The sequence below is a fragment of the Dasypus novemcinctus genome, chromosome 29 (genome assembly GCF_030445035.2).
Source record: "Dasypus novemcinctus isolate mDasNov1 chromosome 29, mDasNov1.1.hap2, whole genome shotgun sequence".
Classification (NCBI taxonomy): domain Eukaryota; kingdom Metazoa; phylum Chordata; class Mammalia; order Cingulata; family Dasypodidae; genus Dasypus; species Dasypus novemcinctus.
Window position 1 is genome coordinate 34,044,402 of NC_080701.1, and position 27,067 is coordinate 34,071,468.

General features: G+C 39.0%; 1 long non-coding RNA gene across 1 annotated transcript; it reads left to right on the top strand.

The window, feature by feature from the left end:
- The first annotated feature begins 1,655 nt into the window (after positions 1–1,655).
- Positions 1,656–25,735, top strand: LOC131276598 (uncharacterized). The gene is made up of 3 exons (XR_009184054.2): positions 1,656–1,847; positions 23,177–23,302; positions 25,579–25,735. It is a non-coding gene; the product is annotated as an uncharacterized lncRNA (long non-coding RNA).
- Positions 25,736–27,067: the final 1,332 nt, after the last annotated feature.

A 27,067-nucleotide genomic window follows, 5' to 3' on the forward strand; every position in this document is an offset into this window, starting at 1 on the left:
TAAAGAAGTATTATGAAAAAATTCTTATTGCACATATAATTTTATACACAGATTCACACCTCTAAATACCTATTTTTAGTGAACATCTATTCAGTGAACAAAGGTCTACATGTCAGATACTATGCCAGGTGTTCTTGAGAAGGAAATGACTAGAAGTTCCCTCAAAGTTTGGAGAGAAATAGGGCCAAGTAAAAAATTGTTTTAGTTACCTTTTTGCTGTACAGCAAATGAAACACAAATCTGGAGGTTTAAAACGACATTCGCTACACTCACAACTCATGAGATTGTCAATCTGAGCATCTTCTTGTCTGGTCCAGACTCAGCTGCACTCAACTGGACTTTCTGATGTTAGCAGGTAGACCCCAAAATAATTATGGAAGTTTGACTCAAGAAAAAAACAATGGATCTTTACCTGAGTGCATTCCTAAACCTCCCAGACAGATAATCTTAGAGGTCCTGAACTCAGTCCTTTTATGTTGAGGACAATCATAACCCCGTTCCAGAGACCCCAAGGGGAAGTACATGAAGGGGCTGAGGACATTCACAGTAACATTTTCTGGGTCAGTTTCAGGGTCAGTAGATGAAATAACAGTGGTTGAAGTTCCACTTTTGAGTGATGGCACTTCTAAGAACCAGAACACACAATCCCATTCTACTGGATATCTATGGTAGGTGTGTCCTTTGGAGGAGTCACCATACATTTGTTGATTCAACAAATGTATATCAAGTACACACTATATGTTAGACACAATCATATTTCTGCAGCTGCAAAGATGAGTTAGACCTGCCTTTTCCCCAAGTTTCTACAGTCTATTTGGAGGAGACAGATTTGTGAATAAAATCTCCCATCAACCATGATTAGTACCTTAAGGGATATAATTGGGTACTCTGAAAACATTAAGCAGGAAAACCACCTAGTTGGCATATGCTCAGTAAACTGTGACCTAAGTATAACAATAAAGAGCAGATATTCACCTGGTCTTATTCTGTGCCAGCCACTCACTATTTTCAGTGTTTCCATGTAGTAGCCTATTTCAATCCACCTACAACACTACGCAATTTATAGTGTACTCCATATTTTACAGATGAGGGAAGTAAGACATGGAAAGATCAGCTGAAATGTCTATGATCACATGAACAGAAATGAGTGGAACTAGGTCCAAAATGCAGGAGCTCAACTCTCTTAAACACCATGTGTCTCTGAGGCAAGATGAGCCATGGGAGGGGAGGGGCAAAAAAGCCTTCTACTCAGAGGTAAGAGGCTGTATGGAGACTCAGAGGCAAATGGAACTGAGAGCGGTTCTGAGTGGACATTTTGTGACCAAGGCTGGAGAAAGAGCACAGACAAATGAAAGACTTAAGAGAAAGCAACAGTCCATCAGCGTTATCAGTCCCTGCTCCTCAGTCAATGGATGGCCCCTTCTTTGAGGGCAGAGAGAAGTTTCAATTCATTTTTATTATAAAATCTCTATCCTCTACAACCAATATCCTGTTCCAACAGTTGTCATATGATTCATGTTGCCATGTTTACGTTCAAACTAGGCACATGGAACTGAGTTATGTCAATGATGATGTCACAGAAGTGTTACTGGAAGCCTTGGTGTTCATTCAGATCCATCTGCTCTTCCATCAGTTTGACCATCTGAGATCTGCCTGTGGGAGAGGAAATTTGTATACCAACTGAATGGATATTCAGGAATAAATCAGATCACCCAACTCAGGAGAAATTGGGAAATTACTTACAACTAGGAAGAAGAATAAAAATCCATCAGAGGCTGTTTTTAGTTCACATCCACCCAGACAACATGAAACAGTGATCTGGAATGAAGAGGTCTTTAAGTCTGTAGGTAAGGATGGAAGGAAAATTGCCTCTGATTGCTGAGAGCTGGTTTGTGGGTGGTCTGATTTCTCCTGGATCAGATTTTCCCTGATGGCTCTTGGAGTTATTTCCCCATGACCAAAAGAAAGAAAATGAAGGGTTTGCAGTGAAGGCATGAAGCCCGTTGAGTCTTTCACTGAAGAAGTACTTCCTGTTATTTGGTAGACACAACATATGAATGGATAAATGAAGGGTAAATGGGCAACACAAAAATTCTTCTTTGAGTCTAAGGGGCTTTCCAGAATAGGCATAGGCAAATTACCCAATTATCAGGTCTGTAATCTAACTGCTTTATATAGATGGAAAGGGAAGAACTAAGTAGGCAACTAGGGTAGAAAGAAGGGTGTGGGCCTGGGAAAAAGAGGTCAGAAGATTCATACTTCATTTTTCTCTCAGTAAGAGTTTTATTTCTTACATTCAATTGTAGAATTTTTTCTCCTTCACTTTTTTGTTCTCTTTTTTTAAAGATACAGGGTTCACACAAAATGTTACATTAAAAAATATAAGAGGTTTCCATATACCCCCATTCCCCACCCCCCCATATTTCACATAACCAAGCTCTTTCATCAGTGTGGCACATTCATCACATTTGATGAATACATTCTGGAGCACTGCTATGCAGCATGGATTATAGTTTACATTGTAGTTTACACTCTCTTCCTGTCCATTCAGTGGGTTATGGCAGGATGTATAATGTCCTGCATCTGTCCCTGCATCTGTTTCCTGCATTCAGGAGAACTCCAAGTCCTGAAAAAACCCCCATAACACACCTCTTCTTCCCTCTCCCTGTCCTCAGAAACTCCCACGGCCACTGTCTTCACATCAATGACACAGTTTCTTTCATTGCTAGAGTCACAATAATTCTATAGTGAAATACCAGAAAGTCCACTCTAATCCATATTTTATTCCTCCATCCTGAGTACCCTGGGGGGGTGAAGTGAAGGGATGAGATGGGGCATAGCGATACTATTGGGTTGGGCTTTGCAGGCTTGAGGTGGACTAGGGTTGTGGCAATGAGTCAGATGGTCCAAGGAATTTGGGGGAGGGTTGAGTGGAGCAGGCAAACATGGGAGATTGACGGGTACGTGGTTGAAACTATAATGCTGAAAAAGCTTAGAAAACATAATAAGGAAGGGTTGCTGGTTTAAGGTGTTAGATTTCACCAAAAATTTATAAAAGTGTACAATTAAAATATAAACTGTAATGTAAACCATAATGTAAACAAAAACTTATAAGAGTGTACAGTCTAAAATGTAAACCATAATGGAACCATGGTCAGCAGCAATATTTCAATATCTGTACATCAGTTGCAGCAAATGTAACATCCATATGTAAAAAGATCATTGCTGGGAAAGGGGGAGAAGGTATTGATGTTAGGTTTATGGGAGTCCCCTATATTCTATATGTGACTCTAGTGCAACCTAAATCTTTTTTGAAGACATAATAAAAAAATAAGCTTGTGGACACCTGGGAAGAAATGGGAGAGATTGCCTTGCCACTGTACATACAGGGCAACACCTATTACAGTGATGAAAAAGGCAAAACATCAAAAAAATTGTGATATTTTTCATTTTAATACCTAATTAATTTTTACTTTATTTTAGTTTTTCTAAATTATTATGTATTCTGTTTCTAATCTTTAAACCGATCCTTACTATTTCATTTTCCTATTAATTGAATTTGTCAATATATTAGACTTCATTTTTGAAGAAGTTTTGGATCATAGAGGGGTTCAACTATGGCAGGGGAGGAGCACTGATGTGGGGTGTCATTGATGGGAGATGCATGGATGGGAGGGAGTTCTCCAGGACATGCATATTGGGTAAACAGATATGTTCAGATGTTCATTGGGTAATTACATAGTGGTTCAAATTTCACATGACTACAGAGGGAGTGCTGAGTTCCCATTCCAGGAAACTCTACCTCACTCCCCAATAGAGCAGCAACAATTCCCCAAGTGCAAGGGCTAAAGACCAGGGAAGGAGGGTCTAATTATGGGCCCTTGATACTGATGATTATGATTATAGACCTGTGTGCTTGAAATTTCAAGTAGGCCTAGAGCTGCAGGGTGCCTAAGAGTGGCTTCCTGAGAATATCCAGCTCAAATGTGGTCATTCTCTAAGCCAAACTCAGCATGTAAACACATTACCTTCCCCCCGGCATGGAACATGGCTCACAGGGATGAGCCTCCCTGGTCCCCAGGGATTACTATCAAGCACCAGCTGGTGATGTAACTAGAAAAAGACCCCATACTTCATTTTTATTACATTTTCTAATTATAATGAATGCATATTTTTAGGAATTAACAAAATTGATCAGGACATTAAGAGAATGGGTGACATGATGGAGCACAATGTCCCACATTTATTCCAGACACCTCTATTCTTTTAAGCTCTGTTGCCCCATCCTGAGCTCATGCTCTACTATATTTTCTACCCACATTTTTCAAAGAATCTAACAGCCTATATCTGTCTAGTCTCAACTCAGGTTCACATTTTTAATTACTGCTTTCCCTAAATTGTTCTTCTGCTATAATTCCTAGTTTTGTGCTCTTTCTCCAGCCAGTTTCCCCCTCCCTCTCTCCTTCTCTGATGTTCCACTGTACTCCCTCCCAGTGTCTCCTCCCTGATTCCTGTTCCCTATCCTCTGCCTGGCATCTAACACCCTGCTTGGAGGTTCCTTCTCTCTATCCTATGTCTCTTGCTGGATTTTCACATTCCCACCATGCCCTGCCACCACAAAACTTATGTTTCCTTCCTTTTTTCTTCATCCTGCACTTTGCAATCCTTCCCTGTTATTCACAAACTTATGATATCCATAGGCTAATATCACCCTGATTCCAGCAACCTTAACTGAGGCTTTTGTGTCATGATCATTTGACATTTGTGGAATCAATGCTTTCAGATATGGACATCTATTTTCTACATTCTCCCTGAAAGATATCATCTAATAAGGATACATTAAGAGGAGATTCTGTTCTGAGAAGGACAATTTTAACTTCCTTCTTTTGCTTTGTTATGAGAGATACAAAGAAGATTGTAAAGTGGCTGCTGGGTGCGGGGAATGGGAGGAAGAGATGAGATGAGGAGGCGTTTTCGGGACTAGGAGTTGTCCTGGGTGGTGCTTCACGGACAACTACGGGACATTGTAGATCCCCCCAGGGCCCACTGGATGGAACGTGGGAGAGTGTGGGCTATGATGTGGACCATTGACTATGGGGTGCAGCGATTCCCAGAGATGTACTTACCAGATGCAATGGATGTGTCATGAGGATGGGAGAGAGTGTTGCTGTGGAGGGAGTAAGGGGTGGGGGCGGTGGGGTTGAATGGGAATTCATATTTTTTGAATGTAATATTTTTTTAAAAATGAATTTAAAAAAGACCATAAGAACCTTAACAAAATACACCACTTAATTCTTTCTAAATATGAATCATTCTATATTAGCTTTCTTTATAAAATAGGTTAAAAAAAGGTTACCATATACCGTTTGAGTGCTTCCACTTGAAATTTACTTAGAAAACTTTTTTCAGAGATTCACATATTACAAATGTTCAGAAATATGAGACCAAATTCCATGCACCAAAGGAGACAATTCAAAGGGCATTCAAAAAGTAAATGCCAAAATAAGAAAATTAAAATGGAAGAAAATTAAAATTATAATAATAAAATCCTAGTAAGTATTACATAATTTTCAGAGTACAAATCTTGTTATAAGGCAGTATTATCATTATTATAATTGTTCACAGGACATTGTACACAGCAGTATATCCAAAGGAGGAAGAATAAGTAATGTGATTTCACAATTTGGGGGATGGTAAGAGTGGAGAAATCTCTGGGGATGCATGTGACCAGAGTTCTTGGTTTTGTAGCTTGGGACCCAGGGAGTTCATGTACATAACTCTCTTTTCAGAGGCTTCGAATCCAAAGGAAGGTTCTGAGCACCCTATAGCATCAAAATCAAGGTCCAAGTTCCAAGTCCAGTAAGATTCCAAGAATATCATAGAGGTCTTGTTCAGCTTCATCTGAGCAGACTTCAAGTTCATCAAGCTATGGATCTTCAGAGCATAAATGGTCAGGTGTTTATGTATTAACAAGGTGTATATGGTAGAGGGGGTATTGTTGAGAGGCAAGCCAAAATCACATTTTCACTCATGGGAAAAATATTCTAGTATTTCAGACTGAGCTCTCCAAAGAGATAATCATAGACTCTGTTCACCCCCAGTTTAATGAACACCTAGTGTTTTCTATGCCATTGATACATTCCAGGAGTTGCAGAGGCATGTATCCCTGAACCCACTGTCCAGGTTAAGGAGGAAGTGAGGTCCCATGCCAGTCTATGAACTGGCTGATCACCAGGGAGCAAGGCTTCCATGGTATATGACCTGTTACCATGTGTTCCCCTCCTTGGAGGTCATCCTGGAGCACACAGTGTGATGGATGTAGGATGACTGAATAGCTGAAAGTAACTAGTTTCCCTATTGCTAGGATACAAAGGAAAGAATTGTATGTAAATCAGAAGGTAATGAGATGCAACCCTCTCTTTCTGCCAAATTCCACTTTTGGTGGTCAGGAATACCTGTTGAAGTAATGAAATATGAAAGCCAGCATCAACAGGATGGCCTCCCTTCATCTTACTTAACATAGTAAATTTCCCACCCAGGGGTGGAGTTATCCACCCCTTTTTTGATTATGCAATGTATAGGCAAGCATGATTTCCTGAACATACTTGTCATACAATTATATAACCAGCTATGTGTGTTCATCTATATGCATAAAAGCTAATGCATAATCAAAGCAAATGTTAAGTAGTAATTTGGATATTTTAGCAAGAGTGAAACCGCAGCACAGGGAGTCAGGTCTGAGTCATTTTAGACTGGCCTTGGCTCCTTACCTCTGCAGACATAATAAATGTGAGCTTACCTAACTCTCCTGTTGAAGTTTTCTTCATGCCATCTCTGGTTATCTATAAAGGCCCTGCCTTGAGGCCTGACAAATTGGTGACTCCACCAGGATACAAATAAATAAATAAAAATAGTAACCAGAGTATTCTTCCAAGGTGAACTGCAGAGGGGGTTGCCTGCACCGAGGCATTTGACTCCAGCAGCTGCTAGTGATTTTCCTGAGGAGTCGGGGGGGTTACTCGGGACAGAGCCCTTTCCCAGCCACCAAAGGAACCAAGGCTCATGAGGTTAGGATGGAGGAGCGGGTCATCTCCTTACGCTGTCAGGTGAGTTTGTTCCTTTAGTCATTACTTTTTTTCTTCTAGCTGACCAATAGTTAGCATTTGGTTTACCTTTGCTAAAGTAGTGAAAGTTTGGTTACAGTGGTAGAGGTTTTGGTGGGTTTGAGTCCCACTCCCTTGCTCCCATTAAGGGGAAACCTGCTGCCTTTCATGCCTCTATTTTGGCTGTTCTCTCACTCTCTTTTTCTGCCACCACGGAGAATGAGGTGTCAGTACCCAAGTGCTTCCCACTAGGATATATTCCGAAAAATTGGTCTAAATTTGGGGGATATTGATTACAGAAAAATAGATTAATTATTTTTTATAATTAAGCTTGGCCTAGATATAGATTAGATGACAGAGCAATTTGGCCAGAAAATGAGTCAATTTTCATGCTATATTGCAATTGGACATGTTTTGTAAACAGCAAGGGAAATGGGCAGAGGCCCCATATGTTCAAGTCTTCCTTGAGTTGTGGAAAGATAAGGAAACCAGAAAGAGTTGTGGGTTGATGTTTTGTGGGACCCCTTCATCCCTGGTTACAAAAACAGTTGAGGTCTTGGAATCCCCTCTTAGAACCCATCGATAAACTCCTTGATTTAAGTACTCTACCACCTCATTACTCTGGACCAACTCTGCCTCCTCCCCTGCCAGGACCACCACCAACACCCACACTTCCCTTGGAGGTATCAGACCCCCTTTTCCTCCCACAACAGCCTTTCCTCAATCTCTCTCCCATACTCAGAGTGGAGCTATTTTGGGCCAGGGTATCCCCTGCAACCCAAAGAAGACCCTGAGGTTTTCTTTTTGTCCACATTGCTTTCACTACCTCTGATTTGTTTAATTGGAAAAATAACACTCTGGCTTATTATGCAGATCCTGAGAAAATAATGAACTTTTTTTTTCTTTTTTGCCACACACAACCCTACCTGGGCTGATATACAAGCCTTTATGAACATCTTCTTCAACCCTGAGGAAAGGCATACGGTCCTTTGGAAAGCATGACAAGAAGCTGAGGCATTGTAGCAGGCAGCACCTCAAAACCCTATTTATGGCCTCCCAAATGAGGCTGGTCCATGAAACTAATCATCATTGGAATCTTTTTTATTTTATTTTATTTTATTTATTCATTTTTTAAAAAATATTACATTAAAAAAATATGAGGTCCCCATTCACCCCACTGCCCCCACCCAACCACTCCCCCACAGTAACACTCTCCCCCATCATCATCGCACATCCATTGCACCTGGTGAGTACATCTCTGGGCACAGCTGCACCCCATGGCCTGTGGTCCACACCATAGCCCACACTCTCCGACATTCCATCCAGTGGGCCATGGGAGGACATACAATGTCTGGCAATTGTCCTTGCAGCACCACTCAGGACAACTCCAAGGCCCGAAAATGCCTCCACATCTCATCTCTTCCTCCCATTCCCCGCACCAGCAGCCACCAAGGCCACTTTTTCCACACCAATGCCACATTTTCTCGATTGTTAACCACAATAGTTCATGAATAGAATATCATTAAGTCCACTCTAATCCTTACTGCATTCCTCCTTCCTGTGGACCTTGGCTTGGTTGTTTAATTGTTTCCACTATGAGTATATCCAAACATTTCCATGCACCCTGGACACATGCCCTGTATAACTCCCTGTCAACCATATGTCCCCTGTCAATAACATCCCATACCAGTATTCCTCTGCTGCCATTGTTGAACCACTCTGTGATCCAAAACTTTCTGAAAAGTGAAGCTCAATATAATGTCAGGTTCCCTTACTAGTAAAATGGAATGTAGCGATGAGTTTAAAGGTTAGATATAGAATACATATTGATTTGGAAAAATTCTACATCCTATCTTTTTCTTTCCTTTTTTCCCTAATTATTGAGCTTCTCTTCACAAGAGCCTTAGATCACAGTAATTCATATATACAATATACAGTACTCCCACATATCCATTATAAAACCTTTTCCCTTCCACATTGATAATCTTTTAACTTATTCATATCATATTTATTGAAACTGATGTACAGATATTGAGACAATAGCTTTCAAACAAGGTAACATTTGTGTTTACATTGTGGTTTATAATTTAGGCTATACAGTTTTCTAAATTTTTTAGTTATCCTATGTTTTACATTATGGTTTACATTATTAGTCTGTCGTCCCCTGTATGTTTTTGGTGTAATACTACATGTTTTATATCCATCCTTGTGTACTCTAGTGAAACACTTTTATTGCCCTCACAGTTATGTTGGTTCCATCTATTCAATGTCTATTTCCCCCTCCCCTTGGGGCCCACAGTGACAGTCAATCTTCATTTCTTGAGGAGCCATGTTCAGAGATACTTGCAACAGTGTTGAGGGCTTGACTTGCTCAACTGCCCTAATGCCTTGGGAGCCACCATTTCTCTTGAGAGATACAGTTCCCTCTATTTGATGGCATTAGTCCGCCCCAGGTTGTGGGTCTACCTTCACTCTCATTATATGGGTCTCTACCCAATGGTATAACCCACTCTGACAAAATGAGCATTCAGATATTCCCTAGGAGTCTGTCCTGCATCAGATTATCCCTTTGCGTATCTTAAACAGGTAACTTTCCTAATTCTATTCTGAAAAGGTTTTCTCAGCATTATACTCTCAAACAACACCTGATAGTCTCCTATGTTCATATGTTGCCCCACCCTCCCCCCAATTTCTTGGGCAATATTACCTATCCGCCCATCCCTAGACCCTCTCAAACCCCAAAGCGCCACCCAAAGGTAACCCTATGCCTCCATTTTATCCCTTCCTTGTACACATACTTACCTCCAGCTTATCATCGATTTCACCCATGTAGATTCAGCTTACATCCTTCCTCTACCCCCCGATTTCCTATAAGCCTATCTTCCAGTCTCCAGCTCTCTGAGGCAGCTTGCTTATTTCATATCTTTGAGGTCATGTAGTATTTGTCCTTCAATGCCTGGGTTGCTTCACTCAACATAAGGTTCTCAAGATTCATCCATGTTATCACGTGTGTTTGTAGTGTATTTGTTCTTAAAGCCGAGTAGTATTCCATTGTATGTATATACCACATTTTATTGATCCACTCATCTGTTGATGGGCATTTGGGTCGGTTCCAACTTTTGGCAATAATGAACAATGCTGCTATGAACATTGGTGTACATATATCGGTTTGTGTCCTTGTTTTCAGTTCTGCTGGGTATATACACAGCAGTGGTATTGCTGGGTCATATGGCAAATCTATGGCTAGTTTTTTGAGAAACCGCCAAACTGTCCTCCAGAATGCTTGGATCCTTCTGCATTCCCACCAGCAGTGGATGAGTGTTCCCCTTTCTTCACATCCTCTCCAGCATTTGTATTCTTCTGTTTTTTTCATAGCTGTCAATCTTATGGGAGTAAGATGGTATCTCATTGTAGTTTTGATTTGCATTTCCCTGATAGGTAACGATTTGGAGCATTTTTTCATGTGCTTTTTAGCCATTTGTATTTCTTCTTTGGAGAAGTGTCTGTTTCAATCTTTTCCCCATTTTTTAAATGGGTTGTTTATCTTTTTATTTTCAAGATATAGGAGTTCTTTATATATGCAAGTTATAAATCTCTTATCAGATATATGGTTGCCAAATATTTTCTCGCATTGTGTGGGTTCCCTTTTTACTTTCTTGACAAACTCCTTTGAGGTGCAGAAGGCTTTAATTTTGTGGATGTCCCATTTATCTATTTGTTCCTTTGCTGCTCGTGCTTTTGGTGTGATGATCATGAAGCAATTTCCTATTACAAGGTCTTGTAGATGTTTCCCTACCCTGCTTTCCAAGGTCTTTATGGTCTTGGCTCTTTTATTTAGGTCTTTGATCCATCTTGAGTTGATCTTTGAATAAGGTGTGAGATGGTAATCTTCTTTCATTCTTCTACATATGGATATCCAGTTCTCCAGGCACCAATTTGTTGAATAGGCCATTCTCTCCCAGTTGAGAGGGTTTGGTGACTTTATCGAATATTATATGAATATATATATGAGGTTCTATATCAGAACTTTCAATTCGGTTCCATTGGTCTGTGTGTCTCTCCTTATGCCAATACCATGCTGTTTTCACTACTGTAGCTTTGTAGTATGTTTTGAAGTCAGGTAGTGTGATTCCTCCAATTTCGTTTTTCTTTTTCAATATGTCTTTGGCTATTCGGGGCCTCTTTACTTTCCAAATAAATGTCATAGTTAGTTTTTCTAGTTCCTTAAAGAAGGCTGTGTTGATTTTTATTGGGATTGCATTGAATGTGTAGATCAGTTTTGGTAGGATAGACATCTTAATAATATTCAGTCTTCCTATTCATGAACAGGGAATATTCTTCCATTTATTTAGGTCTTCTTTGATTTCCTTGAACAGTCTTGTATAGTTCTCAGTGTATAAGTTTTTTTACATCTTTAGTTAAATTTATTCCTAAATATTTGATTTTTTTATTTACTATTGTGAATGGTATTTGTTTCTTGATTTCCTCCTGATCTTGCTCATTATTGGTGTACAGAAATGCTACTGATTTTTGCGCATTGATCTTATAACCTGAGACTTTTCTAAACTCATTTATGAGTTCTAGAAGCTTTGTTGTAGACCTCTCAGGGTTTTCTATGTATAGGATCATGTCATCTGCAAATAAGGAAATTTTGACTTCTTCCTTTCCAATTTGAATGCCTTTTATGTCTGGTTCTTGCCTCAGTGCTTGAGCAAGTACTTCTAAGACAATGTTAAATAGAAGGGGAGACAGTGGGCATCCTTGTCTTGTTCCTGACTTTAGAGGGAAGGATTTTAGGATTTCTACATTGTAAACAATGTTGGCTGTGGGTTTTTCATATATACTCTTTATCATGTTCAAAAAATTTCCTTGTATTCTGATCTTTTGGAGTGTTTTTATCAAGAAAGCGCGCTGTATTTTGTCAAATGCTTTTTCTGCATCTATAGATAAAATCGTGTGATTTTTTTTCCTTCAATCTATTTATATGGTGTATTGCATTGATTAATTTTCTTATGTTGAACCATCCTTGCATACCTGGAATGAATACCACTTGGTAGTGGTGTACAATTCATTTAATGTGTTGTTGAATACAATTAGCAAGTATTCTGTTAAATATTTTTGCATCTAGGTTCATTAGAGAAATTGGTCTGTAATTTTCCTTTCTTGTGGTGTCTTTGTTTGGCTTTTGTACTAGGGTGATGTTGGCATCATAGAATGAGTTCAGCAATGTTCCTTCTGTTTCGATTTTTTGGAATAGTTTCAGCAGGATTGGTGTTAGTTCTTTCCAGAATGTTTTGTAGAATTCACTTGTGAAGCTGTCTGGCCCTGGGCTCTTCTTAGTTGGGAGGTTTTTAATGACTGACTCGATCTCCTTGTGATTGGTTTGTTGAGCTCTCCAATTTCTTCTTTCATTAATATAGGCTGCTTATGTGTTTCTAGGAATTTGTCTATTTCCTCTGAATTGTCGTTTTATTGGAATATAAATTTTCAAAGTATCCTCTTATGATAGGCTTATTTCTGTGGGGTCAGTGGTGACATCTCCTTTCTCATTTCTTATTTTATGTATTTGCATCTTCTCTCTTTTTTTCTTTGTTAGTCTTGCTAAAGGTTTGTCAATTTTATTGATCTTCTCAAAAAACCAGCTCTTGGTCTTGTTTATCTTTTCAAATGCTTTCTTATTTTCTATTTCATTTAGTTCTGCTCTTATCTTTGTTATTTCCTTCCTTCTTCCTGTTGGATTACTTTGTTATTTTTTTCTAATCCCTCCAAATGTGCAGTTAGTTCTTCAATTGTTGCTCTTTCTTCTCTTTTGATGTATGAATTTATGGCTATGAATTTCCCTCTCAGTACTGTTTTTACTGCATCCCATAAATTTTGGTATGTTGTGTTATCACTATCATTTTTTTCAAGGTAGTCATTGATTTCTTTTGAGATTTCCTCTTTGACCCACTGTTTTTCTCATAGTGTGCTGTTTAATTTCCTTATCTTGGTGTGAAATCTGGACCTCTGGCCCTTGCAAATTTTCAGCTGCAGTCTACTGTGGTCAGAGATATTATTTTGTATGATTATGATCTTTCTGAGTTCATTAAGCCTTTCTTTGTGGCCTAGCATATGGTCTATCTTGGAGAATGATCCATGTGCACTTGAGAAAAATGTATATCCTGCTGTGTTTGGGTGTAATGATCTGTATATGTCTATTAGATCCAGCTCCTCTAATATACTGTTGAAATATTTTGTTTCTTTAGTGATTCTCTTTTGAGATGTTCTGTCCAGAGTAGATAGTGGTGTATTAAAATCCCCCACTATATTTGTAGATTTATCTATTTTTTCACTTAGTTTTTCCACCGTTTGCCTCACCTATTTAGAGGCACCCTTGTTAGGAGCATATATATTTGTGATTGTTCGTTCTTCTTGAGAGAGTGTCCCTTTCACTAAGATGTAGTATATTTCTTTGTCTCTCACAATTGTTTCACATTTAACGTCTATTTTGTCTGATATTAGTATAGCTACCCCTGCCTTTTTTTGGTTATTGTTTTCTTGTAAGATTGTTTTCCAACCATTCACTTTCAGCCTCCATGAATCTCTGGGTCTAAGATGTGTCTCTTGTAGACAGCATATAGATGGGTCATATCTCCTTATCCAATGTCCCAGTCTGAATCTTTTGATAGGTGAGTTTAATCCATTGATGTTCAGTGTTATTACTTTCAAGGAATTATTTATGTTAGCCATATTTTGATTGGACTTGTGTTTATCATATTTTGTTTGTTTGTTTTTCCTTCTCTTTTTATCTGTTTTGTTGCTCTTACACTCTCCTCCAACTCTGCGTGTCCTGTTTTTTCCTTTCTTCCTGCAGAACTCCCTTTAGAATTTCTTGAAGGGGAGGTTTCTTTTTGGCATACTCTTTCAGTTTCTGTTTATCTGTGAGTATTTTGAACTCTCCATCATTTTTGAATGCTAGTTTAGCTGGATAGAGTATTCTTGTTTGGAAATTTTTTCCTTTTAGTACCTTGACTATATCATACCACTGCCTTCTTGCCTCCAAGGTTTCAGATGAGAAATTAGCACTTAATCTTATGGAGCTTCCCTTGTATGTGGTGGTTTTCTTTTCTCTTGCTGCTTTTAGAATTTTCTCTTTGTCTTCATTATTGGATAATTTGACAAGTATATGTCTTGGTGTGGGCCTGTTGGGGTTTATGATGTTTGGGGTGTGTTGTGCTTCTTGGATTTGTACATCTGTCTCTTTCAGTAGATTTGGGAAGTTTTCAGCCATTATTTCCTGCAACACTCCTTCTGATCCCTTTCCCTTCTCTTCTCCTTCTGGGATGCATATAATACGTATGTTTGTACATTTTGCATTGTCATTCAGGTCCCTAGGTCCTAGGTGGATTTTTTCTATCTTTTTAATAGATCAATTCTACTGTTTGATTTCTGATGTACTGTCTTCCACATCGCTAATTCTCTGCTCTGCCTCTTCTAATCTGCTGCTATTTGCTGTGAGTGTACTTTTGATTTCTTGAACTGTGGTGTTCTTTTCCATCGTATCTGTTATCTTTTTGTGTATGTCTGCAATTTCCCCTCCAAGTGTTGTCTTCATATTTTTAACCTCTTCCTTTACTTCATTAATTTAGTCTGTGATATATGTTGTGAGATCTTTAATTACTTGTGCGAAGTTCTGCTCCCCTTCCTGGTTTTTAGTTTGTTCATTGGGTCAGCCATGTTTTCCTGATTATTGGTTTGGTTGGTAGATTTTTGTTGCTGTCTGGTCATCATTTTATCTTGATGGGTTTAATCAGTTCCTTAGTTTGTTTGTCCTGTCTTGGGGATTAATTAGCTGTTGTTTTTGCATGTTATATCTTCTCTTTGTCACTTTGTTCTTCTTATTCTAATTTCTTATTGCTGGCTGAGTTCACTTTGAAGGAAAGTATTTGAGCCAGGGAAAGGCAATTGTGTAAACAAGGGAAAAGTGTAAAGTAGTATTGGCGATAAATGTTAACAGCAACAATATGAGATCTGGGAGGATGGGTATTAGATTCATGTAAGTTGTGTAGAGTTATAGCAGTAGGTAGAGTACCTATAATGAGGTAGTTGGCTGAATATGGGAGGAATCTGGTATGAATTAAAAAACTATTGTTTTTGTGAGAGAGGGAAAGAGAAAAGAAAGACAATAGTTTTAAGAGTGGATAAAAGACAGAAAACAAAACAAAGGTATTAGATTTAAGATTTAGACAATTTGCAATCAAAGAAAGGGAGGTGGAATATAGGAGAGACAGTAGATGATGGAGGATATCAAGATGTGGGAGAAAGGGGATAGTTTAGGTAGCCAAAATCAATTCACACAGAAATGAGGCAATGGAGTATGAGGAAACCCAGTAAATGTGAGGTGTTCCCTGCAGCACCTATTGTATAATTAAGATAAAATAAAATAAGAAGAAAATGAGGGACAAGAGAAAAGAGAGAAAAAAAAAGAGAGAAGAAAGAAAGAAAGAAAAAGGGGGGGTAGATAAAGAAAAGGGAGGGGAACAAGTAAGGAAAAGAAAAGAAGATATACAACACCAACAACAGCAACAACAAATAACCCCTAAATAAATCAGAAAAAAATGGACCTTGGGGGATACAATGGGAGAAAAGTCTAGGAAATAATGCAATATTAGCAACCAGGACAATAAAAAATAAAAAATTAAAATTAAACTAAAAAAAACCCACAAATGCCAAGGGCTAGGACAATCAAGGACCTCAGATGGGCATCAGGGCGTGGTGGATTCAGGGATGGAAAGTCTGTGATATTGCAGACTCAAGAGGTGTGAGTCTCTGGGGTTTGGGCCACCGGGGTTTAGGGGACACAGACCTGGAAACCTCAAATCCGGTTAACAGGAAGCCTGGGAGCACTGCAGTGCAACACAGTCTTCAGGGATTCCCGCAGCTGGGTGCCAGCCCTATGGGAGAGGTCACATCCACAAACTCTGACCTATGTGTCCAAAACCTGCAATTCCCCCTCTCTCTAAGGTCTCTTCTGTGGCTGTATCACCAATTCGACTTCAGGACACCTCCTGCCCTGTAAGCCCCCGAAACAGCCAGTTGGGGGTGCCTCTATATTGCAGCCAATTTAAGTATGCTGTAGATCCTCAGTCAGGCCTAGGGGCAGGGCTCTAGCCGGAAGTGCTAATATCAGTGTCTGAAACCGAAAATCCCACACCTCGCAAAAGATTCTCCTATTTGGCTTCCAGACACCTCCCACCGTGCAATCCCCCAAAATAGCCTCCTGGTGATGTCTCTTTACTGGGAGTGATTTAATGCCACTGAAGATCAGCAGCTGGCCTTGGGGGCGGGGCTCTAGCCAGAAGCACTATTATTCGTGTCAGAAATCAAAAATTCCCCACCTCGCAAAAAACTCCCGTCTGTCTCACCAAATCAGTTTGCGAAGGCCTCCTGCCTTGTTAGCCCCTTAATAGTCTGCCTCAGGGCTTATGAATTCCCCAGTACCACAGAGCCACCAGGAATCACCACCGCAGTGCCTGTGCCGCAGTTCCGCCTGCCCCAGGGGGGAGTGTCCCACGCACAACTCCGTGTAAGAGAGCCTCAATTTTATCTTTTACATGAATTTTCTCTGTTACCTTCCCATGAAATTGATGTCGACACCTCCTGCCCTGCAAAATCCTGAAAGAGCCTGGTTCTGAAGAATTTCTAATGCTGTCCAGCTGCTTCTTTGCAGGAGAGACTATCAGGTGCGCTCACTCAGCTGCCATCTTACCCCGCCCAGAACCCTCATTTGAATCTTAACGACCAAGGCCATATGAACTGCCTTGATCATTATTAGGTCTGCATTCTCGCTGGGATGCAGAACAGTGTTCCAAAGCAAAAATCAATACTAAATTACAGGAGGTCAAACAAGAACTTTAGGAAAATCCCTCTGCCTTTCTTGAGTGTATCTTTAGTACTTTTCACAGATATACAGTCATAGACCCAAGAAAGTTGAAAATGCATGTAAGGTAAATTTAACCTTTATTAGTCAAAGTGCCCCTGATATTCATTGGAAATTGCTGAAGTTAGATGGAGGGCTTAGTATGCCTATCTCACAATTAGTGGAAATTGCCTTCAAAGTGTACATACATTGGGATCAAGCCAGGGAGGAAAAACACCAGAAGCAGATGAAAAAGCAAGTGGGGCTATTGGAAGTGGCAATAGCACAGAGGAGGCCTAGGTTGTGGGCAATATTGAGCACACAAAGCCTAGTGGGCATTAGGGGTCTGAGCACCCGAGCTTAGGACTGCAACAGTGCACCTATTGCAAAGGCAAAGGCCACTGGATAAAGGAGTGCCCCAAGCTAAAAGGAGGAAAATCCAAAATGATGGTAGCTGGGGAAACCCACAGTGACTCTGAATGATGGAGCCCAAAGCTTGGGGACTGGAGCCTCCCACCCATTATCCCCATCTCAGAACAAGAGCCCTGGATTATTGCAACAGGGGGAAGGAAGCAAGTCAAGTTTTTCATGGGTACAGGAGCTACTTACTCAGTAGTTAATGAACAGCTAGGCTGTCCTACTGAAAAGGAAACCACAATTTCTGGAGCTATGGGAAATACTTCGCAACCACAGTTTTAGCTCCTTTAAGCTGCCAGATTAGGAAAGACCAGGTTCATCACCAATTTCTCTACATGACTGGGTGTCCAGTTCCCCTTTTAGGTAGGGACCTTTTAGCTAAACTTCTAGCAGAAATCACTTGTAAAAAAGGATATCTAAATGTGAGAGTTCCAACAAATCAAGCATGGGCCCTTCAGGCTGCACTATTAGCTGAAGTGGGAGTAGAGCATGAAGAGAATAACTTACCCCTTTCAAATAGACTCTCAGGTAAATGCAGTGATTTGGGCAACAGGACTCCCTGACCATGCTGCATGTGCAAATCAAGTAAAAATACAGTTAAAACCTCATGCTCAGCCAATTCACATCAAGTAATACCAACTTCCCCAAGGAAGTTGGGGTTAGCTCCAATAATTCATGATTTGTCTGAGGAGATGCTAAAAAAAGCCTTACAAGTTTTAAACACAGTGACAGTGACATAAGTGGATATTAATTTTTGTAACAGCCTTGCAATAATCAGGACTGCTGCAGACAGCAGTGGTGTTACTTTAATTCATGATAATCTACTGTTATGCACCACCCCTGGCAGCTCTCACTGATCACTCTGCAGCCATAGAGCTGCTTCCCTAGTGGAGGTGGGGCAAATCAATCGAGCATGAGCTAAAGTATTTGTCTCTTGATTTCTAGGAGACACATAAATCATGATGAACAGAATTATACTTAATCTAATATTATGCCAAAACATTTTTAGATTATCAGGAATTTTCTTTACTCTTTTAAGTATTCATGCAAACATTTTACTAAGAGTACTTCGATTAATAGAGGGTTAAAGAAACATTTTTAATTTTATACCACTTTTAAACACTTTCCATTCAACTTATAATATATCAAATGAACTCAGCTATTTTATTATTTCACTTTTTCCCAAAGTGAAAGATATTTTTCAGGACTTGACTCTGAGAAGACAGGTTTGAATATTATGTTCTTTTAAAGTGATAAGATTTATTTATTTACTTTTAAACAGCCAAGGAAATGATAAGGTTAAGTATATGAAGCTATTTTGATAAAAAGAGATTTTTCTTTTTTATACAATTAGTCAGGAGAAAAACATTTTGCAAACGTTTGCTAAAACAGACCACTAGTATACTATTTGTTATTACAGCTTTGAATTTATGGATAGACTCAATAAATACCAAATGTTACTCAACTTTAACTACAAAAATTACTTTTCATGAACTTTCCGCATTTTTGTATTCATTCAGGTTTTGTTTTGCATTTTCACTTTTCCTGATAACCAGATATTTTATCTTGGGGCAAAATTACTATCTTTTTCCTTAACAATAAGACACATTCTATACGTCATAGATGCATAAGCTAGTAAAATGATTTTGGGAACTGTCTCAAAACAAATTTCTTAGAACATACAATTATGATTACATTAAGTAGCAGGTATTTTATTTTAGCAGTGCAGGAAAAACTACTTTCCTCATTATTTTCTGAAAACCGAAGATTTCCAATGGAATTAAAATTATTTTTTCCCTATCACCACTGTAATATGCAGATTGAGGTGGCTTTCAATCATCAGTTCATTTTCTGTTTAATAATGACTTTCTGTAATTAGCTATTTGAATATTTCAGTTTAAGCAATGCTTCTACAGACTTCTTATAACTATTCATAACTGCATAAAGTATAGTTACTTTATTTCAAGACAAACTCTGGCTTTACAGAACACATTCCCTTACTCAGTGCTACCACAGTACCTTCTACAACTTGCCATATGCATTCAAGTTTTGTCCTGCATACTTCCATTCTAATTTTATGAAAATCAACCATCTTAGCTTAGGACAAAACACAGTTTCTTGAACAAACTTGTCAAATTCCAGTCAGCACTCCTACAAACTTTTTACTGCTTTTAATGTCCTACATTTCATCCTGTGAGGAAAAATAAACTTTCATTTTAATTTAGGCAAGAACCATTTTTTATGAAAAGATTTGTAGCAATTTCATCATCAAGACTTACAATTTTCATCACTTTAAAGATCTAATTAGCATTCCTACCTATTTGTTAATGTTGGAGAAAAAAATATGGCACTTCCTGGGACACGGAGACTGAAATGACTATAGACAAAGAAAGACTTATTGGGAAGATCTCCCAACAGAGGGGGTCTGAGGAACAGACTTCAGGCCCCTCACCAGCATGGGGGGGGGGTATGAAGAGAGACTTCTTTATTTAACTTGTGGGGAAGTGCCATGCCCTTGGACATGTAGGCTTATGGGGGATGGGGTTAGCCTTTCCTCAATGCATATCAGGAAAAACTGAGCTACAGCTTGTTAATTATTGCAAACCTCTAACAGTTAATATATGTGGTTGTTTAATTTTTTGCCATTGAATAGAGCTCTTTTAGGAATTAATATTACCATCCAGAGGTATTAAAATATACACTGGCACTGAACAAACAAACAGAAAGAGTTATGACACACAGGCAGAAACAAAGTTCACTAATTTGACTCATAATTCTTACTTCTTAGGTATGGCTATAGCTAAGAAGATATCAAGATATTTTTTTGGAATTGGTGCTGTTTATAATATGCAACTTGTTTTTGGAAACACTTTTACTAATAATCATCAAGAGAGGAATATTTAAACATGATAAATGCAGTTAGGCTTTAACTTAATAGTTTAGATAGATATTTGGGACTATATTTTGGATTACTGCTTTTTGGAGTACCTCTAGACTTAGGAGTCAGCTAAAAGCTTACTTGCAAGAGGAAAGCAACTGTAAAGTAAATAAGGCTATTAGGGACAGGTGTGTTTTGATAAGTTGAGAGGGATCCGAGAAGGTGTTTGATTTGGGAGAGATCAGAGAACTGAGTCACAGCTTGTTGATTATTGAAAATCTAGTGAGGGAGAATCTCTAACAGGTTCAAAAATTTCCCAACCATTTTTGGTGAACAATTAGCCCAGGACTTGTGAGAGACAGTTACGTTAACTGGGCAAAATCTTCAGTATGTAGATGATATTTTAATTGCAAGCCCAACCCAAGAGGAACGTGTTAAAGATAAAATTGAAATGCTAAATAGCTTAGAAAATTTAGGGCACAAGGTTTCAAAGAATAAAGTGCAGCTAGTCCAGAAATCAATCTACTATCTTGGGTTGTACCCTGACAACTGCTAGAGTAAAAGCTGTTTTAGAAATAAAAAAGTCCAAAGAGCCATTGCCAGCTGCTGGGATTTTTAGGCATGGCCAGGTTCTGCCGAATCTGGATTCTAAATTTTGGGCTAATAGCTAAACCCCTGCACACAACTTTGGTTGGTGGGATGCAGAGTCCCTCCACGGGACCTCTAAATGTGAGCAAGACTTCCACTAACTGAAGAGGAAGCTAATGAGTACCCCTGCCCTGGGACTACCAGATCTAAGAAAGCCTTTTGATTTATTTGTCCATGAAAAACAAGCTGTAGCCCTTGGAGTATTAACCCAGAAAATGGAAGGTGAGCATCGTCCAGTAGTGTACTTCTCAAAATTGCTAGACAATACTGCAAAAGGGTGGCTGGCATGTTTAAGAGCTTTTGCTGCAACCTGTTTTACTACAGGAAGCTGGATAATTTACATTAGCAAAACTTCACCATTCACACCCCCCATCGAGTACTTACACTGCTTGAACAGAAAGGAAATTTTTGAATAACCCAAAAGAGACTTCCTAGACAACCTAGAAGTTAAATTAAAAGCTTGTGCAGCCTTAAGTCCAGCTTCTCTAGTCCCATCAAGTGCTGAGGAAATACTAATTCATGATTGTATGGAAATGCTAGGGGAAGTCTTCTCTTCCAGGAAATACTTGCAGGATACTCCTCTACTAAATACACATTTAGAAATCTTCACTGATGGAAGTAGGTTCATTGAAGGGGGTGCTTGAAAAGCTGGATGTGCTCTTGTAACTGCAGGGGAAGTACTAGAAGATGCACCACTTCCCCCAGGAAGCTCAGCACAAAAAGCTGAGCTTGTTGCTCTTCTTAGAGACTTCCAAAGAGGAGATGGAAAAAGAGTGAATATGCACACTGTCTCAAAATATGTTTTTCTTGTCTTGCATGCACATGGGGCCATTTGGAAGGAGAGAGGACTTTTGTCATCTGGGTGAAAATACATTAAACGTGCCACACAAATCATGAACTTTTAGAAACAGTAAAACTACCTGCAGAAGCAGCTGTAGTGCACTGCTGGGGACACCCTAATGAACAGGCAAGCAGGCCAAGCAGCAACAGAGGCTACAAGAAAAGGCTACCCTCCTTGTCAAGTAGCTGCACTCATTAAACCTCAGATTCCTCAAGATATAGAGGAAGTCTTCTCTATACCCCTGCAGACATTGAATGTGCAAGAGAATGGGGTTTTCAAGAAAATTCAGAGAAATTAGAAAAAGGGGATAAGTGGCTGAAAAACAGCCAAGGACTATTTTATCTGCCTGAAAATCTCCTATATCCCCTAGTTTCTTATTATCCCCAAACCACACATTTGATACAGCAAGCCCTGCTAAGCCTTCTTCACTGATTGGTGGTGGGACCTCACCTTGCTCAAGCAGTGCATTCAGTCTTTAACCAGTGTCTTACTTGCCAGAAAAATAACCCAAAGAGAACATCATGGACTTCTTTTGGGACACAAAGTCAAGGGCTTGCCCTGGCTGAATACTGGCAAGTAGAATTCACAGTGATGCAGAAAACCACAGGAAACTTTAAGTATCTTTTGGTACTCATAAACACCTTTTCAGGGAGCATGGAAGCCTTTCCCTGATGCACAGAACAGCATTCCATGGAAAATAATTTCCTCCTCCAGGAAATCATCCCAAGATTTGGACTGCCCCAACAATTCAGTCAGATATGGACCTGCTTTTATTTAAACTGTGGTACAAGGTGTCAATCAGTGTCTTGAAATTAAATGGAAATTGCATGCAGCCTGGAGACCTGAGTCACCAGGAAAGGTGGAAAGAATGAACTATATTTTAGAGAAAACCTTAAGTAAAATTTGTCAAGAAACACAGTTGAGGGAAGTGGACTTGGCCCAGTGATTAGGGCATTCATCTACCACATGGGAGGTCCACAGTTCAAACCCCGGGCCTCCTTGACCCATGTCAAGCTGGCCCACAAACACTGATGATGCACACAAGGAGTGCCGTGCCATGCAGGGGTGTCCCCACGTAGGAGAGCCCCACATGCAAGGAGCACGCCCCGTAAGGAGAGCCACCCAGCGTGAAAGAAAATGCAGCCGCACAGGAATGGTGCCACTCACACAAAGAGCTGACACAATAAGATGACACAACAAAAAGAAACATAGATTCCCATGCCGCTGGCAACAACAGAAGTGGACAAAGAAGAACACACAGCAAATAGACACAGAGAACAGACAACTGGGGTGGAAGGGAGGGGATAGAAATAAATAAATAAATAAATCTTTTTTTAAAAAAAGAAACACAGTTGAAATGGACAGAAACACTTAACCTCACTTTCCTTCAGGTCAGAGTGGCACCAGCAGTAGCAGCAGAGGTTCATGGTGGCCATGAAGAAGAACGTTAAAGGGGATAAATCTGTCAACGCCTGCACTATAACAGGAGCACAGAAACAGGAGCTGAACATTCTGAGGTAAGAATGGCTGCAGAAGCAGGAGAGCTGGCAGAAGAAATGGAGAGCAATACAGTCTCTATCACAGAGGGGGAAGTGCCTTGAGACACCTTAACTTGGAAAGAGCATAGGTTTGGGCAGCAAAATGCACACCATTCTGTGACAATCTCCATTCAGGCTACAGTAATCCACCTCTCATTTGAGAAACTCTAATCCATCTTCAATAATGTGTTTTTTCCTCCCTCTGTACTTCTTTAGAAAAAGTCTTTTCTGGTCTTCTGCCCACTTTTTAATTGTATCATTTGCCTTATGATTGTTGAGTTGTAGGATCTCTTAGTACATCATGGATTTTAGACCCTTTTCAGAGGTGTGAGTTCCAAATATTTTCTCCCATTGAGTAAAGTGACCTTTTCTTTTATAGTCTCATAGTTTTGTTTTTTTAATTTACTTATTTTTAATTGTATTTTTTTGAAAATACATAGATCACAAAAAATATTACATTAAAAAATATAAGAGGTTCCCTTATATCCCACACCCCACCTACCTCACTCCTCCCACATCATCAACCTCTTTCATCATTGTGGGTCATTCATTGCATTTGGTAAATACATTTTGGAGCACTTTTGCACTGCATGAATAATAGTTTACATTGTGATTTACACTCTTCCCCAGTACAGGCAGTGGGTTAAGGCAGGATACCCTCTTCCCAAAGTCCTGTGAGGTACAGGAATGTGTAATTTTGAGGAAGTTTCATTTATTTGACTTTTTTCACTTTTTTTGACTTTTTAAAAATTTCTTTGTGTTTATTTGATTTTTTAATGTTACATTAAAAAAATGAGGTCCCCATATACCCCCCACCCCCCTCATCCCACTCCTCCCCCCATAACAACAACCTCCTCCATCATCATGAGACATTCATTGCATTTGGTGAATACATCTCTGAGCACCGCTGCACCTTTGCTCATGATTTGGGTTAAGGTTTAAGATAACCTCATCTCCCAGGAGTCTTATAAATGTCTCCTGACATTATCTTCGGGGAGTTTTATGGTCATGACTTTTATGTTTAGGTCTTTTATCCATTTTGAGTTGATTCTTGTATAAGAAGTGAGATAGGGGTTCTCTTTCATTCTTTTGGTTATGGATACCCAAGTTCCCCCAGCACCATCTATTTTCAGCCCCAGATATGTGGACTTTGTAGGCTTACAAAAAACCAGCTGACCATAGAGTTGAGGGTCTATTTCTGAACTCTCAGTTCAAATCTATTCACCAATATGTCTATATTTATTCCAATCCCATGTGGTTTTGACCACTGTAGCTTTGTAATGCACTTCAAGCCCAGGGAGTGTGAGTCCACCAATTTTGCTCTTCTTTTTGAAGATGTTTTGAGCTATTTGGAACACTTTCCCTTCCAAATAAATTTGGTAATTGACTTTTCTATTTTTGTAAAGTATGGTGTTGGAATTTTTATTGGCATTGCATTGAATCTATGGATGGGTCTGAAAGGGACTGACATCTTTATGATGTTTAGTCTTCCAAAATCCATGAACTCAAAATGTCCTTCCATTTGTTTGGGTTCTCTTTGTTTTCTTTTAACAGTGTTGTGTAGCTTTCTGAATACAGATCATTTACATTTCTGGTTAAATTAATTTCTAGATTTTTGAGGATTTTTGTTGTTATTGTAAATGGAATTTTTCTCTTGAATTCCTTAGTTGACTTATTACTCATATAGAAACACTACTGAATTGTGTTTGTTGTTCTTTTATTCTGCCACTTTTCTGAACTCATTTTTTTAGCTCAGGTAGCTTTGTTGTAGATAGTTTAGGAATTTATAAATATTTGATCATGTCATCTGTGAATAGTGAGAGTTTTATTTCCTATTTTCCAATTTTAATGTCTTTTTTTAAAAACGTTTTCTTGCCTAATTGTTCTAACTAGAACTTCAAGCACAATGTTGAATAGCAGAGGTGACAGTGGGCATCCTTATCTTGTTCCTGATCTTAGAGAGCAAGCTTTCAACCTCTCCACTATGATTGCTCATTATTGGTGAACAGAAATGCTACCAATATTTGCACATTGATCTTATAAACTGTGACTTTACTGAACTCATTTATAAGTTCCAGAAGCTTTGTTGTGGATTTCTCAGGACTTTCTATGTATAGGATCATGTTATCTGCAAATAGTGAAATGTTGACTTCTTCTTTTCTAATTTGGATGCATTTTATATCTTTTTCTTGCTTTAGTGCTCAAGCTAGTATTTCTAACACAATGTTATATCTGTGTCCTCATCCTGCTCTTAGTGTTGAAGTCATGGACCCGAAGGCTATTAGGAATGAAAGACAAAGAGAGATTGGGATCAGAGGATTGAGAGCATTGAAGCCTCAAGCTCATCAGACAAATTTATTGGTCTCAGGGGCTTCCTTATATACCCCAACCAATCGTGAGAAGCAGCAACTATTCTAGGTAATTATTACCATTATCTCATTCTTAATAACACAGTAGATTAGAAAGTAACTGAAGCTCACAATATTCTATTATGTTATTGAAACAAATATACTCATAAATCTTGTTGCCCAGGTCATTCCATTCTAGCAAGTCCTGGTTCCACCAGAATGTTACATCTTCCTGAGAGATTTATGAGCTGCACGTATACCTCTAGGGACAGCATGACCCAGTGGTCAAGGAAGTAACTTGCTATTATGGAAACAACATGCCTTTGTTTCCCACACTTAGAGGGAAAGATTTTAGGATTTCACCATTGTAAATGATGTTAGCTGTGGGTTTTTCATATATACCCTTTATCACATTCAGAAAGTTTCCTTCTATTCCCACCTTTTGCAGTATTGTTTTGTGTTTTTTTTTTTTCAGGAAAGGGTGCTGTATTTTGTTGAATGATTTTTCTGCATCTATGTATTCAATCATGGGGTTTTTTTCTATTGATATGTTTATGTGGTATATTACATTGATAGATCTTAAGTTGAACTTTCCTTACATACCAGGAATGAAACCCACTTGGACATAGTATATATTTCATTTGATGTGTTGTTGAATATGATTAGCAAGTATTTTGTTGAGGATATTAGCCTCTAGGTTCATTAGAGAAATTGTTCTGTAATTTTCCTTTCTTGTGGTGTCTTTGGCACCCTGAGGCTACTGTAATCCAGTTCTCATTTGAGAATCTCTACTCCATCCATTTTAATGTCACAGACCCCACTCAACTGCTTGAGAATCAACAGCCCGAGGAGGAACTGGACTGAAGAAGCCTCAGAACAGCTGATACCAGCTCAAGCTAAGAGGCTAGATCAGGTCACTATGAGTTCAAAAAGCCTCATCTGGAAGCTGACATCTATGGGAACATGAAAATAAGCCACACTGTAAGTTGGGAAAGGAGATGTGGGATTTCATTGAAACTTGGGAGACTGAGGGAGGACCTCATCAAAGGCAGCTCCATTGGGAATGAGTTCTTAAAGGAAATTGTAACTGAGAGTTTTTATTCAGACCATATGACTTATTTAGTGTGAAGGTGAAACTTTTATTTTATTATTTATTTATTTATATTTACTTTATCATTTTTAAAGAAGCTCTAGATGACATAAATGTTACATCAAAAATATAGGGAATTCCCATACACTTCACCTTCTCTTCCTCCTACAATTTCCCCCATTAATAATATCTTTCATTAGTGTGGTACATTTGTTATCATGGAAAAACATATATTGATGTACTGCTACTAACCCTGTTCTATAGTTTACACGATAGTTTACACTTTGCACCACACAATTTTATAGG